We start from the raw sequence: 19,535 nt of genomic DNA, 5'->3' as shown, positions 1-19,535 counted from the left end.
GTGGTGCAGTGGTTAAGAATACGCCTGCCAATGCAGGGAACGTGGGTTCAAGCCCTGGTCCGGGAAGATCCCACATGCCACAGAGCAACTAAGCCCGTGTGCCACAACTACTGAGCCTGCGCTCTACAGCCCACACAAGCTACAACTACTGAAGCCCGCACGCCTAGAGCCCATGCTCCACAACAAGAAAAGCCACTGGAATCAGACACCCGTGCACCTCCATGAAGAGCAGCCCCTGCTCGCCACAATTAGAAAAAGCCCATGCATCTCAATGAAAGTAGCCCCCGCTCTCCTCAACTAGAAAAATCCCGCATGCAGCAACAAAGACCCAACACAGCCAAAAATAAATAACTAAATAAATTTATTAAAAGAAAAAAATCAACTACAAGAAAAAAACTGCATAAAACCTCCACAAATGTGTGGAGGCTAAACAATATGCTACTAAACAACCAATGGATCGCTGAAGGAATCAAAGAGGAAATCAGAAAAATACCTGGAGGCTAATGAAAACAAAAACACAATGATCCAAAATCCATGAGACGCAGCAAAAGCAATTCTAAGAGGGAAGTTTATAGCAATACAAGATTACCACAGGAAACAAGAAAGAAAACAAATAAACAACCTAACCTTACACCTAAAGGAACTAGAAAAAGAAGAACAAACAAAACCCAAAATTAGTAGAAGGAAACAAATCATAAAGATCAGACCATATTTAAATGAAATACAGACTAAGAAAACAATACAAAAGATCAATGAAACGAAGAGCTGGTTCTTAGAAAAGCTAAACAAAATCAATAAACCTTTAGCTAGACTCGTCAAGAAAAATAGAGGGTCCAAATCAATAAAATTAGAAATCAGACGCTACAACTGACACTGCAGAAATACAAAGGATCATAAGAGACTACTATGCACAACTATATGTCAATAAAATGGACAACCTAGAAGAAACAGACAAATTCCTAGTAATGTACAATCTCCCAAGATTGAACCAGGAAGAAATAGAAAATATGGACAGACCAATTACCAGTAATGAAATTGAATCAGTAATTTTAAAAAAACCTCTCAATGAACAAAAGTCCACAACCAGATAGTTTCACAGGTGAATTCTACCAAACATTTAGAGAAGAGTTAACACCTTCCCTTTCAAACTATTGCAAAAAACTGCAGAGGAAGGAATGTTTCCCAACTCATGCTACAAGGCCAGCATCACCCTGATACCAAAACCAAACAAAGATATCACAAAACAATAATGTTACAGACCAATATTACCGATGAACACAGATGCAAAAATTCTCAACAAAATATTAGGAAACCGAATCCAACAGTACATTGAAAAGATCATATACCATGATCAAGTGGCATTTATCCCAGGGAGGCAAGGATTTTTCAATACCCACAAATCAATGTGATACATCACATTAACAAACTGAAGAATAAAAACGATATGATCACCTCAATAGATGCAGAAAAAGCTTCTGACAAAATGCAACATCTATTTATGATTAAAAAAAAAAAAACTCTCCAGAAAGTGGGTATAGAGGGAACATACCTCAACATTTCCTCTAAGATCAGGAACAAGACAAGGATGCCTGCTCTCTCCACTTTTATTCAACATAGTTTTGGAAGTCCTAGCCACAAAAAAGAGATAAGAAAAAGAAATAAAGGGAATCGAAATTAAAAGGGAAGAAGTAAAACTGTCACTGTTTACAGATAACATGATGCTTCAGACATAGAAATTACTAAGATGCCTACTAGAGCTCATTAATGAATTCAATAAAGCTACAGGATACAAAATTAATATACACAAATCTGTTGCATTTCTATCCACTAACAATGAACTGTCAGAAAGAGATATTAAGGAGACAATCCCATTTACAATAGCATCAAAAATAATTTAAAACCTAGGAATAAACCTGAGGTAAAAGACCTGTACTCAGAAAACTATAAGACACTAATGAAAGAAACATAAGATGACACAAACAGATGGAAAGATATATCATATTCATGGATTGGAATAATTAATATTGTTAAAATGACCATACTACCCAAGGCAATCTACAAATTCAATCAAATCCCTATCAAAATACAAATGGCATTTTTCACAGAACTAGATCAAATAATTTAAAAATTGTATAGAAACAAAAAAGACCCCAAATAGCCAAAACAATCTTGAGAAAGAAAAGCAGAGCTGGAGGAATCACATCCCTGACTTCAGACTACACTACAAAGCTACAGTAATCAAAGCAGTATGGTACTGGCACAAAAGAGACATAGATCAACGGAACAGAATACAGAGCCCAGAAATAAACCCACATACTTACAGTCAAATAATCTATGGCAAAAGAGGCAAGAATATACAATGGGGAAAAGACAGTCTCTTCAATAATTGGCACTGAGAAAACTGGACAACTACATGTAAATGAATGAAATTAGAACATTTTCTAACATCATATACAAAAATAAACCCCAAATGGATTAAAGACCTAAATGTAAGACTTGAAACCATAAAACCCGTAGAAGAAAACACTGATGGAATACTCTTTGACATAAATTGGAGCAACATTTTTTTTGAATCTGTCCCCTAAGGCAAAGGAAACAAAAGCAAAAACAAACAATTGGGACCTGATTAAACATAAAAGCTTTTGCACAGCAAAGGAAAACATCAACAAAATGAAAAGACAACCTACCAAATGGAAGAAAATATTTGCAAATAATATGACCTATAAGGGGTTAATATCCAAAATACATAGACAGCTCATACAGCTCAACATTTTAAAACACCCAATTAAAGAATGCAGAAGACATGAATAGACATTTCTTCCATAGGAGATACACAGATGGCCAACAGGCACATAAAAAAATTCTCAACATCACTAATTATGAGAGAAATGTAAATAAAAACCACAATGAGATATCACTTCACACCTGTCAGAATGGCTATCATCAAAAACAACACAAATAATAAATGCTGGCAAGGAAGTGGAGAAAAGGGAACCCTCATACACTGTTGGTGAGAATGTAGATTGGTGCACCTACTGTCGAAACAGTTGGGAGGTTGCTCAAAAACTAAAACAGGGGCTTCCCTGGTGGCACAGTGGTTAAGACTCCATGCTCCCAATACAGGGGGGTCGGTTTCGATCCCTGGTCAGGGAACTAGATCCCACATGCATGCCACAACTAAGAAGCCCATCTGCCGCAACTAAGGAGCACACGGGCCGCACCTAAGGAGCTGGTAAGCAGCAACTAAGGAGACTGCCTGCTGCAACTAAGACCTGGTGCAATCAAATGAATAAATAAATAAATAAATATTTTTTGTAAAAACCTAAGAACAGAACTATCATATGATCCACCAATTACACTCCTGGGTATATATCCAAATAAAACTAAAATGCTAATTCAAAAAGATACATGCACCCCAATGTTCATAGCAGCATTGTTTACAATAGCCAAAATATAGAAGCAACCTAAGTGTCCATCAACAGATGAATGGATAAAGAAGACGTGGTATATATACAATGGAATAATATTCAGCCTTAAAAAAGGATGAAATTTTGGACTTCCCTGGTGGCCCAGTGGTTGGGAGTCCGCCTGCCGATGCAGGGGACGTGGGTTCATGCCCCGGTCTGGGAGGATCCCACATGCCGTGGAGCAGCTGGGCCTGTGGGCCATGGTCGCTGAGACTGCGTGTCTGGGGCCTGTGCTCCGCAACGGGAGAGGCTGCAACAGTGAGAGGCCCACGTACCACAAAAAAAAAAAAGGATGAAATTTTGCCATTTGCAACAACATGGATGGACCTGGAGGGTATTATGCTTAGTGAAATAAATCAGACACAGAAAGACAAATACTGCATGTTATCTCTTATATGTCGAATCTAAAAAACAAAACAAACTAGTGAATATAATAAAAAAGAGACTTACAGATATAGAAAATAAACTAGTGGTTACCAGTGGGGAGAGGGAATATGGAGAGGCAATATAGGGGTAGGGGATTAAGAGGTACAAACTACCACATATAAAATAAATAAGCTACAAGTATATACAGCGCAGCACAGGGATTATAGCCAATATTTTATAACTATAAGTGCAGTATCCTCTAAAAATTTTTGAATCACTGAGACTAGTTCAAGTTGGTGGAGTAGAAGGACGTGTGCTCACTCCCTCTTGTGAGAGAACCCATCACAACCAACTGCTGAATAATCATCAACAGGAAGACACTGGAACGCACCAAAAAAGATACCCCACATCCACAGACAAAGGAGAAGCCACAATGAGACGGTAGGAGGGGCACAACCACAATAAAATCAAATCCCCAAACTGCTGCGTGGGTGACTCACAAACTGGAGAACAGATACACCACAGAAGTCCACCCACTGAAGTGAAGGTTCTGAGCCCCACGTCAGGCTTCCCAACCTGGGGTCGGGCAACAGGAGGAGGAATTCCTAGAGAATCAGGCTTTGAAGGCTAGCGGGATTTGACTGCAGGATTTTGGCAGGACTGGGGGAAACAGACTCCACTCTTGGAGGGCACACACAAAGTAGTACGTGCATCGGGACCCAGGGGGAAGGAGCAGTGACCCCATAGGAGACTGAATGAGACTTACCTGCTAGTGCTGGAGGGTCTCCTGCAGAGGCAGGGAGTGGCTGTGGCTCACTGTGGGGACAAGGAAACTGGCAGCAGAAGTTCTGGGAAGTACTCCTTGGCGTGAGCCCTCCCAAAGTCTGCCATTAGCCACATCAAAGAACCGGTAGGCTCCAGTACTGGGTCGCCTCAGGCCAAACAACCAACAGGGAGGGAACCCAGGCCGACCCATCAGCAGACAAGCAGATTAAAGTTTTACTGAGCTCTGCCCACCAGAGCAACACCCACCTCTAACCACCACCAGTCTCTCCCATCAGGAAACTTGCATAAGCCTGTTAGATAGCCTCATCCAACAGCCGGCAAACAGCAGAAGCAAGAAGAACAACAAATCTGCAGCCTCTGGAAGGAAAACCACATTGACGGAAAGATAGACAAAATGAAAAGGCAAAGGACTTTGTACCAAATGAAGGAACAAGATAAAACCCCAGAAAACCAACTAAATGAAGTGGAGATAGGCAACCTTCCAGAAAAAGAATTCAGAATAATGATAGTGAAGATGATCCAGGACCTCGGATAAAGAATAGAGGCAAAGATCGAGAAGATGCAAGAAATGTTTAACAAAGACCTAGAAGAATTAAAGAACAAACACCTAGAAGAATTAAAGAACAAACAGAGATGAACAATACAATAATTAAAATGAAAAATACACTAGAAGGAATCAATAGCAGAATAACTAAGGTAGAAGAACGGATAAGCGACTGGGAAGACAGAAGGGTGGAATTCACTGACACGGAATAGAATAAAGAAAAATGAATGAAAAGAAATGAAGACAACCTAAGAGACCTCTGGGACAACATTAAATGCAACAACATTCACATTACAGGGGTCCCAGAAGGAGAAGAGAAAGAGAAAGGACCCAAGAAAATATCTGAAGAGATTATAGTTGAAAACTTCCCTAACATGGGAAAGGAAATAGCCACCCAAGTCCAGGAAGCACAGAGAGTCCCAGGCAGGATAAACCCAAGGAGAAACACGCCGAGACACAGAGTAATCAAATTGACAAAAATTAAAGACAAAGCAAAATTATTGAAAGCAACAAGCAAAAAACGACAAATAACATACAAAGGAACACCCATAAGGTTAACAGCTGATTTCTCAGCAGAAACTCTATAAGCCAGAAGGGAGTGGCATGATATATTTAAAGTGATGACAGGGAAGAACCTACAACCAAGATCACACTACCTGGCAAGGATATCATTCAGATTCGATGGAGAAAAAAAAGCTTTACAGACAAGCAAAAGCTAAGAGAATTTAGCACCACCAAACCAGCTCTACAACAAATGCTAAAGGAACTTCTCTAAGTGGGAAACACAAGAGAAGAAAACAACCTACAAAAACAAACATAAAACAATTAAGAAAATGGTAATAGGAACAAACATATCGATAACTACCTTAAACATGAATGGATTAAATGCTCCAACCAAAAGACACAGGCTCAATGAATGGATACAAAAACAAGACCAATATATACGCAGTCTACAAGAGACCCACTTCAGACCCAGGGACACATACAGACTAAAAGTGAGGGGATGGAAAAAGATACTCCATGCAAATGGAAATCAAAAGAAAGCTGGAGTAGCAATACTCACATCAGATAAAATAGACCTTAAAATAAAGAATGTTACAAGAGACAAGAAAGGACACTACAAAATGATCAAGGGATCAATCCAAGAAAAAGATATAACAATTATAAATATATATGCACCCAACACAGGAGCACCTAAATACATAGGGCAGGCTTCCCTGGTGGCACAGTGGTTGAGAGTCCGCTTGCCGATGCAAGGGACACGGGTTCGTGCCCCGGTCCAGGAAGATCCCACATGCTGCGGAGCGGCTGGGTCCGTGAGCCATGGCCGCTGAGCCTGCACTCTGCAACGGGAGAGGCCACAACAGTGAGAGGCCCGCGTACAGCAAAAAATAAATTAATTTAAAAATTTTAAAATGAATAAATAAATAAATACATAGGGCAACTGCTAACACCTATGAAAGAGGAAACTGACAGTAACCCAATAACAGTGGGGGACTTTAACACCTCACTTACACCGATGGATAGATCATCCAAACACAAGCTTTAAATGACACAATAGACCAGATAGATTTAATTGATATTTATAGGACATTTCATCCAAAAACAGCAGATTACACTTTCTTCTCAAATGCACATGGAACATTCTCCAGGATAAATCACATCTTGGGTCACAAATCAAGCCTCAGTAAATTTAAGAAGTTACAACAGACACTGCAGAAATACAAAGCATCCTAAGAGACGATGACAAGCAACTCTATTCCAATAAAATGGACAAAGTGGAAGAAATGGCCAAATTCTGAGAAAGGTATAATCTTCCATGACTGAAGCAGGAAGAAATAAAATATGAACAGAACAATCACAAGTAATGAAATTGAAACTGTGATTAAAAATCTTCCAACAAACAAAAGCCCAGGACCAGATGGCTTCAGAGGTGAATTCTGTCAAACATTTAGAGAAGAGCTAACACCCATCGTTCTCAAACTCTTCCCAAAAATTGCAGAGGAAGGAATACTCCCAAACTCATTCTATGAGGCCACCATCACCCTGATACCAAAACCAGACAAAGATACTACAAAAAAAGAAAATTACAGACCAATATCACTGATGAATATGGATGCAAAACTCCTCAACAAAATACTAGCAAACAGAATCCAACAACGTATTAAAAGGATCACACACCATGATCAAGTGGGATTTATCCCAGGGATGCAAGGATTCTTCAGTGTATGCAAATCAATCAATGTGATACACCACACTAACAAATTAAGGAATAAAAACCATATGATGATCTCAACAGATGCAGAAAAAGCTTTTGACAAAATTCAACACCGATTTATCATAAAAACACTCCAGAAAGTGGGCATAGAGGGAACCTACTCAACATAATATAAAGGTCATATACAACAAACCCACAGCAAACATCATTCTCAATGGTGAAAAACAAACCATTTCCTCTAAGATCAGGAATGAGACAAGGACGTCCACTCTCACCACTATTATTCAACATAGTTTTAGAAGCCCTAGCCACGGCAACCAGAGAAGGAAAAGAAATAAAAGGAATACAAATTGGAAAAGAAGAAGTAAAACTCACTTTGTAGATGACATGATACTATACATAGAGAATCCTAAAGATGCCACCAGAAAACTACTAGAGCTAATCAATGAATCTGGTAAAGTTGCATGATACAAAATTAATGCCCAGAAATCTCTTGCATTCTTACACACTAATGATGAAACATCTGAACGAGAAATTAAGCAAACACTCCCATTTACCATTGCAACAAAAAGAGTAAAATACCTAGGAATAAACCTGCCTAGGGAGAAAGAAGATCTGTACGCAGAGAACTATAAGACACTGATGAAAGAAATTAAAGAGGATACAAACAGATGGAGAAATATTCCATGTTCTTGGATTGGAAGAATCAATACTGTGAAAATGAATATACTACCCAAAGCAATCTACAGATTCAATGCAATCCCTATCAAATTACCAATGGCATTTTTAACAGAACTAGAACAAAAAATCTTAAAATTTGTATGGAGACACAAAAGACCCTGAATAGCCAAAGCAGTCTTGAGGAGCTGGAGGAATCAGACTCCTTGACTTCTGACTATACTACAAAGCTACAGCAATCAAGACAACATGGTACTGGCCCAAAAACAGAAATATAGATCAATGGAACAGGATAGAAAGTCCAGAGATAAACCCACACACCTATGGTCAACTAATCTATGACAAAGGAGGCAAGGATATAGGATGGAGAAAAGACAGTCTGTTCAATAAGTGGTGCTGGGAAAACTGGACAGCTACATGTAAAAGAATGAAATTAGAACACTCCCTAACACCATACACAAAAATACACTCAAAATGTATTAGAGACCTAAATGTAACACTTCTCCAAAGACATACAGATGGCCAAGAAGCACATGAAAAGCTGCTCAACATCACTAATTATCAGAGAAATGCAAATCAAAACTACAATGAGGTATCACCTCACACCAGTTAGAATGGGCATCATCAGAAAATCTACACACAATAAATGCTGCAGAGGGTGTAGAGAAAAGGGAACCCTCTTGCACTGTTGGTGGGAATGTAAATTGATACAGCCACTATGGAGAACAGTATGGAGCTTCCTTAAAAAACTAAAAATAGAATTACCATGTGACACAGCAATCCCACTACTGGGCATGTACCCAGAGAAGACCATAGTTCAAAATGACACATGCACCCCAATATTCACTGCAGCACTATTTACAATAGCCAGGTCATGGAAGCAACCTAAATGCCCATCAACAGACGAATGGGTAAAGAAGATGTGGTACATATATACAATGGAATAGTACTCAGCCATAAAAAGGAACGAAACTGGGTCATTTGTAGAGACGTGGATGAATCTAGAGACTGTCATACAGAGTGAAGTAAGTCAGAAAGAGAAAGACAAATATCGTATATTAATGCATATATGTGGAACCTGGAAAAATTATAGATGAACCAGTTTGCAGGGCAGAAATAAGAGACACAGATGTAGAGAACAAACATATGGACACCAAGGGGGGAAAGTGGTGGGGTCATGGTGGTGGTGTGATGAATTGGGTGATTGGGATGGACACATATAAACTAATATGTATAAAATGGATAACTAATAAGAACCTGCTGTGTAAAAAAATAAAATAAAATTCAAAAAAATTTTTGAATCATTATGTTGTACACCTGAAACAAATATAATATTGTAAATCAACTGTACCTCAATAAAAATAAATAAATTAAATGTTTTATATTTCACTCTGTCCTAAAATATAGTTAGCTGGGTTTAGAATTCTAAATTAATAGTAGGTTTCCTTAAGCATGTTCGTGATACTTCTAGTGACATTTCATCTGATATTTATTGATGCTCATAAGAAATCTGTTGTAAGTCTACTTTTTGTTTCTTTGCAGGCAAAATATAAAGAGGTTTATAATAGTCTCTGTAGAACCACACTGCCTAGTTTCAAATCCAGTTCCGCCAACAACCTGTATTAGTTGTGTCTTTTATGATGCTCTGACATCTTGGGGCCTTGAGGACCCAGGAGGTGACTTCCCCTTCCAGGGTTACCTAATTCTTAGAAACTGTGAAGAATTTTGCTTCTAAGCACACCTTTCACGTGCAAACCAACCAATCCTTAGTCTCTACTCTGCAATGCCTCCTTTATTTATCATATACCATGCCAATATTCCCCTTACCCTGAATCAACCCAGGGCCAGGTGTCAGACAACTAGGGACCTCCCGTACAGCCCAGAGGCTGCCAAAATTATTCAATCTATCCAACCCTAAACTTGTTCAGCTTGCCTGTCCTGTCTTATCCATTCCTTCCCATGAAAATCACAGCAAAGGCTCTGGCGCATGGTTTCCCTCTAACTCCTTCTACACTGGGGAACCCTAATGTTTCCCCAGGTGGCTGTGCATGGCATGGCACATCCCTCCTCTTGGAAACAACACTAAACTCTTCTTTCAAGGCAGCTGTCTTTGTGTCACCTTACCATCCATGATTAAAAAGAAATCCTGAGTACATTTTAAAACACAACTAGACATATGATTATGGACTAACTAACCTCTCTGTGCCTCACTTTCCTCATCTACAAAACGGCAGTAGCAATAGGACTACTTTAAAGGGTTATTATAAATATTATATGAGTTGATACATGTAAAACACACAGAATAGTGCCTATTCCAAGTTAAGTGCTCAATAAATTTTATCATTATCATGATTATTTTATTTCATCCACCAGTTTTAAGATCTTTTATTTCTGATGTTCTTAAATGTCCCTATTTTATGGGTGTTTTACATATACTGCTCAGGATTTGGTGTGCTCCATTCTATTATTTCCTTCTGGTACTCCTATTAGATGTATGTTAGACTCTCTTACTCTATACTCCAAATATCAGTTTCTTCCATATTTTCTACCTTTTTCGGTCCCTGACATGCATTATGGATTGTTTCCTCAAATCTATCTTCCAATTCATCCTTTATTTAGCTGTATTTAGCTTGCCATTCAATCTATCTACTGATTATTTCAGTTACTTTATTTCTAAAACTTCTATTTGGCTTACTTTCACACTTGTCTGCTCTTTTTACACACTATTCTGTTTCTGTCTTAAATTATGACAGATTGTAAAAATGGCCACAAGTTATTCCTTTTCCTGTGTGAATGTTCCTTGCTAGTGCCTTCCCATACTGACTAGGGACTGGCCTTACAACTGCCTTTGGCCATAAGACAACAGAAACATGATGCAGGCAGAGACTTGAGAAGCACTTGCACACTGAGGCTTCTGTCTTTGCTGCTCTTGGGAACTGTGTGACCTCCACCATGAAAAGATGCCCAGCTTACTCTGCTGAATGAAAAGAGAAATGCTGCCGAATATCCCCATTTGCCCAAACACCAGTACAAACTGACAGCCAGCACCAACTGACAGGCATGTGAGGTAATCTCTAGCTAACTAGCCCCTAGCTGACCCTACAAAACCCATATTCAACCCTTAGACTTACAAGCAATAATAAAATGGTTGTTGCAGTAACTGCGCTTTGGAATAGTTTACAGTGCAGCAAAAAGCTAACTGGTACATGTGGTTTCTAAACCTTCCTTTACACTTGAAACATACTTATTTTAAAGTTTCTCTGTTGGACCACTATTTCTAATAATTAGGGCTGGCTATCTTTCACAGTGGTTTGTCTATATGCTTTGTAATCTTTGATTGAGAGCTCATCTTCAGTGGGAATATTTTCTGTATGAGTCCTATGTGCTCTGGGTCAACTGTGCACACAGCACAGCTTTAAACTTTCTTGGTCAAAGTATGACAGGTATTACAAATTTCTGGATATCTCAACCTGGGTTCCCAGCACTATGAGGACAGTGTGAATTCAAAGCCCACAACCATAAGTGGTTTTAATCAGAGTTCCAATTTCCACTCTTTAATGCTCTTGGTAAAAGAAAGTTTTCATGCTGTTTCTATAGTCTAATGGAAAAAATCTGCTAGTCCCTATTTCCTTGAATGTGTACACCTTCAAGACAATCACCTTTAAGCTAGGCTGACTTTAACTCTGTTGCACATAAGGTCCAAGTAATTAAGGTCTCTTATCAGTTTCTGATAATCCAATAACTTGCTTCAAGCTTTCCCTCAGTGCTACAACTTTTCCTGAGTTTCCTCTTCTCTTCCTTCTCACAATTCCAAGTTCTTTCACTGCATCCTAACTAAAAAGTTTCATGTGTATGGAAGGAGCAGAGGATGCTGCCTGGAAGTAAAAGTAACTTCTTAAATCTGAGCACATTATTCCCCTGCTTCAAATTTTTCAATAATTCCCCATTGCCCACATCAGTGTTTCTTAATATCTAGAAAATTAGTGGTCCTAAGTTGTCTATCAAGAGTGCTACAGGTTTGCCTCTCAGTTTCAGAGGAAAAAGTGATAATTTTTTTTTTTTTTTTGGCTGCATTGGGTCTTCGCTGCTGTGCATGTGCTTTCTCTGGTTGCAGCAAGCGGGGGTTACTCTGTTGCGGTGTGCAGGTTTCTCATTGTGGTGGCTTCTCTTGTTGCACAGCACGAGCTCTAGGCATGCAGGCTCAGCAGTTGCGGCACACAGGCCCTAGAGCACGCGGGCTTTAGTAGTTGTGGCATGTGGGCTCAGTAGTTGTGGCACACGGGCTTTAGTAGTTGTGGCACACAGGCTCAGTAGTTGTGGCTCACAGGCTCTAGAGCGCAGGCTCAGTAGTTGTGGCACCTGGACCTAGTTGCTCCGTGGCGTGTGGGATCTTGCCGGACCAGGGATTGAACCCATGTCCCCTGCACTGGCAGGCAGATTCTCAACCACTGTGCCACCAGGGAAGTCCCTGATAAAAAAAATTTTGTTCATACACTTTTTTTTCCATTTTTAAGGTGTTTTAGACATAGTAATATTAACCCTTTAAACGTACAGCTCTAAGGTTTTGATGAATGCCATCAAATCAAAATTTAAAACAGTCTTATCAACCCAAACAATTCTTTCCCCTTTTGGAGTCAAATCTCTTCCACACCTAGCTCTTGAAACCGCTGATCTGTTTTCTGTCACTATAGTTTTGCCTTTGCAAAGATGCCATGTAAACGAAATCATACAGTATGTAGCCTATGAGTCTGGTTTCCTTCACTTAGCAAAAGGCAACTGAGAATCATCCGTGCTGTTGTATTAGTAATTTATTTTTTTATTGCTTAGTACCATTCCATCATATGGATATACTAGTTTGTTTATACATTCCCCAGCTGAAGGATATTTGGCTTGTTTTCAGTTTCTGGTGATTATGAACAAAGTAGCTATAAACACTTGCATACAGATTTTTTTGTGTTAATATAAGTTTTCACTTCACTTGGGTAAAAACCTAGATGTGAGTCATAAGGTAAATGTATTTTAACTTTATAAGAAACTGCCAAACTTTTCCAAAATGGATGTACCATTTTGTATTACCACCAGTAAATTATTAGAGATCCAGTTGTACTGCATCTTCATTCACACTTGACAGGGTCAGTCACTTTAATTTTATGCATTCTAATAGGTGTATAATATCTCATTATGGTTTTAACTTGCATTTCTGTAAGATATATTTTTTTATGTGGACCATTTTTAAAGTCTTTATTGAATTTGTTACAATACTGCTATTTTATGTTTTTGGTTTTTTGGCCACGAGGCATGTGGGATCTTAGCTCCCCAACCAGGGACTGAACTTGTACCTCCTGCATCAGAAGGCAAAGTCCTAACCACTGGACCACCAGGGAAGTCCCACTTTCATTTTTTTTAATGACCAGTGATGTTGAGCATCTTTTCATGGGTTTATCTGCCATCTCTATTTATTCTTTGGTGAAGAGTCTGTAAAAAAATGTTTGCCCTTTTTTTTTTGGCTGCACCATGTGGAATGTGGGATCTTAGTTCCCCAACCAGGGATCGAACCCTTGCCCTCTGCAGTGCAAGTGCAGAGTCTTAACCACTGGACTGCCAGTTAATAAGGTTGTTTGTTTCCTATTTATTGAGTTTTGGGAGTATTTTATATATACTCTGGATAAAAGGCCTTTGTTAGACATGTGATTTGTAAATATGTTCTTCCAGCCTACAGCTTGTCTTTTCATTCTCTTAAATGTGTTTTCAAAGAGCAAAAGTTCTCAATTTTGATGAAGTCAAATTAATCAACTTTTAACTTTATGGATCATGATTTTGGTGTGTCATAAAAGAAATCCTTCCTTCATCCAAGGTCACCAAGTTATTCTCCTATACTTTTCTCTAGGAGATTAACAGTTTTAGGTTTTACATTTAGGTTTATGATCCATTCTGAGTGGATTTTTGTATAGAGTGAAAGTTATAGATTAGGATTCTTTTTTTGCATATGCATATGCAATTGTTCTAGAATCATTTGTTGAAAGGACTGTTTCCTCATTTAATTGCCTTTGCATCTTTGCCAAAAATCAGTTGACTGACCATGTGTATACATGTCTACTACTGTTTCATTGATCTATATGTTGACTCAACCTTTGGTCCAATGCCACATTCATCCTGATTACTGTATATTTACAGTAGACTTGAAATCAGGTAATGTGTATCTTTGAACTTTGTTGTTTTTTTGTTTTGTATTGTTTTTAATTAATTTATTAATTTACTTATTTTTGGTTGTGTTGGGTCGTCATTTCTGTGAGAGGGCTTTCTCTAGTTGCAGCAAGCGAGGGCCACTCTTCATTGCGGTGTGCAGGCCTCTCACTATTGTGGCCTCTCTTGTTGTGGAGCTCAGGCTCCAGACACGCAGGCTCAGTAGTTGTGGCTCATGGGCCTAGCTGCTCCGCGGCATGTGAGATCTTCCCAGACCAGGGCTCGAACCCATGTCCCCGGCTTTGGCAGGCAGATTCTCAACCAATGCACCACCAGGGAAGCCCTGTTGTTTTTTTTCAAAATTGTTTTTGCTACTTCAGTTTGCCCTTCCATATAAATTTTAGAATCAGCTTGTCTATTTCTACAAAAAAATTCTTCTGAAATTTTGATTGAGTCTTCCAATCCATTAATATGGATTATCTATTTGTTCAATCACCTATCATGTTTTTCACATGTTTGGTAATTTCCAGCATACAAATATTGTATATACTTTTAAAGAGTTATACCAAAGTATTTTATGATTTTTAGTACAATTGTAAATAATTATTTGGGTTTTTTTATTTCAATTTCCAGTTGTTCACTAGTAGTATATAAAAACGATTGAGTTTTGTGTATTTCCTTGTATCCTGTGACCTTGCTAAGCTCACTTATTAATTTTGGGACCTTTATTTGTAGATTGTTTTGGATTTTTCTACATAGACAGTTATGTTGCCTGTGAATAGAGACAGTTCAATTTCTTCCTTTCCAACCGATATGCCTTCTATTTCTTTACCTGGCTTTACTTCACAGGCTAGGACCTACAATACAATGCTGAATAAAAATAGTGAGAGCAAATATCCTTGTATTGTTCCTGACCTTAGGAGAAAAGTATTCAGTCTTTCACCATTAAGGATGATGTTAGCTGTAGACTCTTTGTAGCTGTCCTTTTTCTCTTTGAGGACATTCCCTTCTATTCCCGAATTGCTGAATTTTGTCAGAAGCATTTTGTGCGTTAATTAAGGTGAACATATGATGTTTCTGTACTCTGTTAATATAATACATTTCCCCAATTAATATTCCCAGAATAAACCTAAGTCACGATACAATATCCTTTTTAAATATTGTTTTGGATTTGCTAATTTTTTTTTTTTTAAATTTTTGGCTACATTGGGTCTTTGTTGCTGTGAGGGACTTCCTCTAGTTGCGGTGAGCAGGGGCTACTCTTCATGTGGTACGCAGTCTTCTCATTGCGGTGGCTTCTCTTGCTGTGGAGCATGGGCTCTAGGCATGCAGGCTTCAGTAGTTGTGGCTCGCAGGCTCCAGAGCACAGGCTCAGTAGTTGGGGCACACAGGCTTAGTTGCTCCACAGCATGTGGAATCTTCCCGGACCAGGGCTCAAACCCATGTCACCTGCATTGGCAGGCGGATTCTTAACCACTGTGCTACTAGGGAAGCCCCTGCTAGTATTGTGTTAGTATTTTTTGTGTCTATGTTCACAAGAGATATTAATATCTAGTTTTCTTGTGATGTCTTTGGTTTTCACATCAAGGTATTGCTGGTCTCATAAAATAAGTAGGCAAGTGTTCCATCTTCTTTTATGTTCTGGAAGAGTTTATGTAGAACTGTATTCTTTCTTCCTTAAAAAGTTTTAAGTAGGATTCCCACATTATCTTTTTAAGGTCTTAGGGTCTAAAGTGACATGTTCTCTTTCATTCCTGAGTTTTGACAATTTGTGTCTTTTTTTTTCCTCACCATTTTCTTTTTTTTTTTTTTAATTGGGGTATAGTTGTTTTACAATGTTGTGTTAGTTTCTACTGTACAGCGAAGTAGAGTTCCCTGTGCTATACAGCAGGTCCTTACTAGTCATCTATTTTATATATATTAGTGTATATATATATAAATCCCAATATCTTCCAATTCATCCCATCACCTCCCCAACCCCTCTGCTTTCACCCTCTTGGTATCCATACATTTGTTCTCTACATCTGTGTCTCTTCTCTTTTTTTTCAGCCAGTCTAGCTAGAGATTTCTCAATTTCATTGATATTTTCAAAGACGCAGGTTTTAGTTTCATTGAATCACTCTCCTGTTTTTCCATTATCAATTTCATTACTTTGTGCTCTTAATAGTCTCTGCCTTGTGCTTATTTTGATTTCAAATAGCTCTTTTTTCTCAAGCTTCTTAAAATTGAAGCTTAGATCACTAATCTAAAATTTCCTTTTTCCTAATGTAAATATTTAATGCTAAAAATTTCCAAGTATTGATTTGACTGCATCCTTCACATTTTGATATGCTGTTTTTTTTTCTTTCATTCAATTAAAAATATTTTCTAACTGCACTGTGTCTTCCTCTTTGACCCATGGGATATCTAGAAGTATCTTAATGTCCAAATATTTGGGAATTTCCAGGTATCTTTGTTATTGATTTTTAGTTTAATTCCATTGTGGTTGGAGAACAGGCTTTGTATACTTTCAATTCTTTTAAATCTTGGCTTGCTTTATGATACAGAATATGGTCTCTCTTGATGAATATTCCATACTCATTTGAAAAGAATGTATATTCTGTTGTTGCTGGGTAGAGGGACCTACAAATGACTATTAGTTGATGGTGCTTTTCAAGTGTTTTCTTCCTTACTGATTTTATGTCAAGTCATTTTGTTGATTACTAACAGAGAAGTGTTGAAGGCAGGGGCCAGTCAATCATGAAAGTCCTTTTTAGCTAAATTAAGGAGTATGAAGCTTACCCTGAGTTATGGAAGCTGACAGGAGATTAACTTTAAGAAAGAGAATAATAAGATTAAAAAAATTTTTTTAGAAAACTTGACAAGATTGAAAATAGGCTGGAGGAGAGCTAAAGTAGAGACGGGGAGAACCAATAGGGAGGCTTTTAACAATAATCAAGGAGAAACATGTACTTGAATTAAGGCAGTGGCTCTGAGAATAATCAAGAAAAAACAGACTTAAGGAGATAATAAGAGAAAAGAATCTGATAAACAACTGGGTGAGAGACGGAGAGGAATGGGTAAAAGGGAAGAGGCAATTATGATTCTCAGTTTCTGGTTTGGATTAGTGAGTATATAAGGGATAACATTTACCAAAAGAAAAATACAAGAAGAGAAATGGATTTGAGGGAAAGGATAAATTCCCAATTTCAACATGCTGAGATGAAGGTTCTTGTAAAATATTCATGAAAGATGTCCATTAAGCTATGTGGGCTCAGCAGAGAGGTCTACACTATAGATATAGATTTATGTCATCGGCACATATTATTAATTGAAACCATAGTTTTGGATGAAGTTATTGAAGATCAGCATATAAACCAGTGTTTCTCTAAGTGTCACCCTAAAATTATCTGCAGATTATTAAAACGCAGATTCCTAGACACCATTTTAGATTAAATTTATCTAAGACTCATAGGCTGAAACCAAGGTGTTAGCTGGGCTGTATCACTTATTGAAAGCTCTGAGGGAGACTGCACTTCCAGGCTCATTCAGGCTGTTGGCAGAATTCAGTTCTATGCAGCTGCAGGACTGAGGTCCTTGTTGGCTTGCTAGTTGTTGTCTGAGTGCCACCCTTCACTCTCAGAGCCTTCCCTCTAGTCTTTGCAGGTAGCCCCTTACATCTGAGAACCAGCAACAGCTTATCCTTCTCACACTGCCACATCTCTGACTCTTCTGCTTTCTTCTTCCACTTTAAAGGGTCTGTGTGATTACATTAGTCTCTCCTAGAACATCTAAAATAATCTCCCTACCCTAAAATCTGTAACCTTAATTCCATCTGCAAAGTTCCCTTTTCCTTGTAATGTAACATATTCACAGGTTCCAGGGATTTGGGAATGGACATCTTTGGGGTGCCAGTATTCTGGCTACCAAAAGCGGTCTGATACAAGTCATTTTGTAGACATATATTTTCATTTCTCTTGGGTAAATATCTAGGAGTGGAATTGCTGGTTCATAGCACAGATACATGTGTAACTCTATAAAACACTGGGCACACAGCTGAATAAAGACTACATCACCTATCTTTCCTTCTTGTTAGTGTGTCACTAAGAACTGGTTAATGGGTTGTAAGTGGATGTGTCATATGCAACACCTGAGAAGTGTCCTTAAAGAGAAAAGTATGCGCCTTTCCATCAAGCTTCCCTCTTGCTATGAGCAGGTGGCATTTGGAATTAAAGCAGTCATCTCAATCATGAGGTAGCATGCTAAGGGTGGCAGAACAGCAAGACAGGAATCTGAATCCCTGATGATCACAGAGCTGCTGCCATACCATCCGTGGCCTGCCTACCTATAGAATCATATGCATATTTAAGCCATTATTATATTTTCTATATAATGAAACCAAATCCAATTCTAACACATCACAGTTTTAAATATCTATATGCTAGTGATCCCAAAGTGGTACCTTCAGCCACAATCTTTCCAGACTCATGTATCCAACAGCTACTGGAACATTTCCACTTGGATGTAAAACAGGCCTTTCAAACTTAACTGTCCAAAACAGAATTCTTTATTTTTTCTCCCTGAACTCTTCCGCCTCTCATTCTCCTCATCAGCACCAAACAAATAGTAAATGGTTTTTTATGATAAATGGTGAATGATCTACCTCAGAGCTCAAGCAAAAAACACATATGTTGGCCTTGATTCCTTGTTTTCCCCTCACCTCGTATCCAAACCATGCACAATTCTTGTTCTCTGCCATCAAAATATAACCCAAATCCTGCCACTTTTTTCCATCCTCACTGTTACTACTCTAGTGCAAGTCACCATCATCTCTCATTTTCAATGGCATCCTCAATGGTGCTTTTGTAGCTTAAAAAATCCTTCCCAGAGAGATGAAAAAGTTCTGGAGATAGGTAGTAGCAATGCTTGCATGATAACATGAATATCACTGAACTGTACACCTAGAAGTGGCTGAAATGGTAAATTTTATGTTACATGTATTTAACCCAAATAAAACAAACAAAAAATTAATCTTTCCTAGAGACAATATAGCCTCCTATATTTCCTTTTTTTTTCTAAATATTTTTCATGTGTGTCTTTCACACTTAGGTCTTCAATCCATTTGGAAATTACTATTGTGAACGGTGTGAAGTAGGAATCTAATTTTGTCTTCAATCTATGTGGATATCACATATCTCAGCATCATTTACTGAATACTCTGTGCTTTTGTAATACCAAAGCTTACCAAAGCTAACCTTATACTTAGCTTCCATATGTATGCGGACGTGTTTCTAAGCTCTCTATTCTGTTCCAT

The 19,535-nt window shown here is 38.3% G+C and overlaps 1 protein-coding gene across 3 annotated transcripts in view; it reads right to left on the bottom strand.

Annotated features, from left to right (window-relative positions):
* SERAC1 (serine active site containing 1) overlaps nt 1-19,535 on the bottom strand; it is an 80,009-nt gene that overhangs the window by 58,732 nt on the left and 1,742 nt on the right. Inside the window, exon 2 of one of the 3 annotated variants that reach the window (XM_032650678.1) lies at nt 1,550-1,628. The exons of the other annotated variants lie outside the window; for them this stretch is intronic. The gene's annotated coding sequence lies outside the window, so the exon portion shown is untranslated. The remainder of the gene's footprint in view (nt 1-1,549; nt 1,629-19,535) is intronic. 3 annotated transcript variants of the gene reach the window in all.

The sequence above is a fragment of the Phocoena sinus genome, chromosome 12, assembly GCF_008692025.1.
Source record: "Phocoena sinus isolate mPhoSin1 chromosome 12, mPhoSin1.pri, whole genome shotgun sequence".
Taxonomy (NCBI): Eukaryota; Metazoa; Chordata; class Mammalia; order Artiodactyla; family Phocoenidae; genus Phocoena; species Phocoena sinus.
Note: the sequence above shows the minus strand (reverse complement) of the source record. Positions and strands in the feature narration are given on the sequence as shown.